The 1,615-nt window shown below is 42.5% G+C and overlaps 1 pseudogene; it reads left to right on the top strand.

The window, feature by feature from the left end:
• The first annotated feature begins 330 nt into the window (after window positions 1–330).
• LOC147439611 (uncharacterized) lies at window positions 331–1,374 on the top strand (annotated as a pseudogene).
• The last annotated feature ends 241 nt before the right edge of the window (window positions 1,375–1,615 follow it).

Below are 1,615 nucleotides of genomic sequence, written 5' to 3'. Positions count from 1 at the left end.
CCTCCAAAGAATCTCAAAGAGGAAAAATTTATCTAGCTCCATGTTGTTGGAGCCTTAGTTTTCAATGGTGCCATGTCATCCAGGATCTTTATTAATTTTCCAACTATTCATAATGATCCTAATTTGACAATCACCATCATTCAGAACATCATTGAAGAATGGCAAAGTGAACTACCACCTGTCCTCTACTTATAGCTTGATAACACTTGTAGAGAAAATAAAAACCAAGTTCTCCGTGCATACTTGAATATGCTGGTGCAAAGGAAGATATTCAAAAAAGTGAAGCTTGGGTTTTTACTAGTGGGACACACACATGACCAAATTGACCAAATGTTTAGTAGGTTCTCGGTCAAGTTGGCAAAGAAAAGCGCATTTGACGTTCCACAAATCTCTGTCTTGCTGGAAAATGCCTATGTTCCCAAGCCCTCCATTAAAATTTTGGAAGAAACATATGATTTTAGGTCTTTTTCGATTGGTGCATCCACTAACATGCCATCATTTGCACATCTCAGTGATCATAGTTTTCAACATCAATTTAGAATCAAGCAGGTAGAGGAACAGACTCTCATGTGGTGTAAAAAATACTCAAACTCTGAAGATTGGTTACAAGTGGAGGGCTTGAAGTTCTTATTGTTTGTTCTTGATTGTGAAATTCAACGAGCAAAGTACACGTTGCTCTTTACAACAAGTGAGACACAAAAAGCTGAGAGGGAAAACCGCCCTATTGATCCTCTACAATGCCTAGATGAGATCAAGGAGAAAATACATGGTGCACATGTGTATTTCCTAGCAAGCTCTCTATAATGGTGGGATAGTTTTTCTACAAAGCAGGTGAAGCTGGTTGAAGAGCTCAAGGATGACACGTTTCAGCTTGAACATGCATTTGCATGGCACGATGGTGCTCTTTGCGAAAGGAGTGGTAATGTTGTGGCTAGTGGTGTAAACAATGTGCAGATTTCAGCAGATTTGTTATCTCTTATTCATGGAGAAATAAGGGAGATGTATGTTGGCCCAAGGAAGAGCACAAAACGTCAACAACAAAAGAAAGAAATGTGGGAAGGAGATGTAAATGAAATAAAAGAGTCCTCTGTAGCAGTTACTGCATATCCCTTTCTCTGTGGAGCCCCCGGCCGCCCCTTCTTGCCCTGTCTACTGCAGTCCCCCCAGATGGCGCCAACCTGTTGCGCTTCTTTTTGCATGCAAGCCACCTGGTGGCTCTCCTTCCCCCATGAACTGCAGCGCCCTCGTTTTTTTTTAATAGCATGGCCATCTTTAAAAAAAAAAACTTATCTTGCGACTTGGACCGCCTTCCCACAAGAGGCAACCCACGGTCGATCCTCCGTGTATAGCTTCGCATCCCTTACCATAACCTAAGACCATGCTTTGGAGCCAGGGCCTCCACGGCTTTAAGTACACATAATTGACCCACAAGAATTAAATCCCCGGATGCTTTGATGCTTGCCGATAATGGAGACTGCAACAAACATTGGCCGCTCCGAATCCCAATGCAACCATAATAGATGGCCACATTCAAGCTCTGGTTTAGACTGGATCTCCAAAAGAGCAAGCCATAGAATAAACGGTGACTATACTTCATGTACCTGCAAACGTCTCG

This window comes from Adiantum capillus-veneris, chromosome 16 (genome assembly GCF_014529385.1).
Source record: "Adiantum capillus-veneris isolate H3 chromosome 16, ASM1452938v2, whole genome shotgun sequence".
Lineage (NCBI taxonomy): Eukaryota > Viridiplantae > Streptophyta > Polypodiopsida > Polypodiales > Pteridaceae > Adiantum > Adiantum capillus-veneris.
Note: the sequence above shows the minus strand (reverse complement) of the source record. Positions and strands in the feature narration are given on the sequence as shown.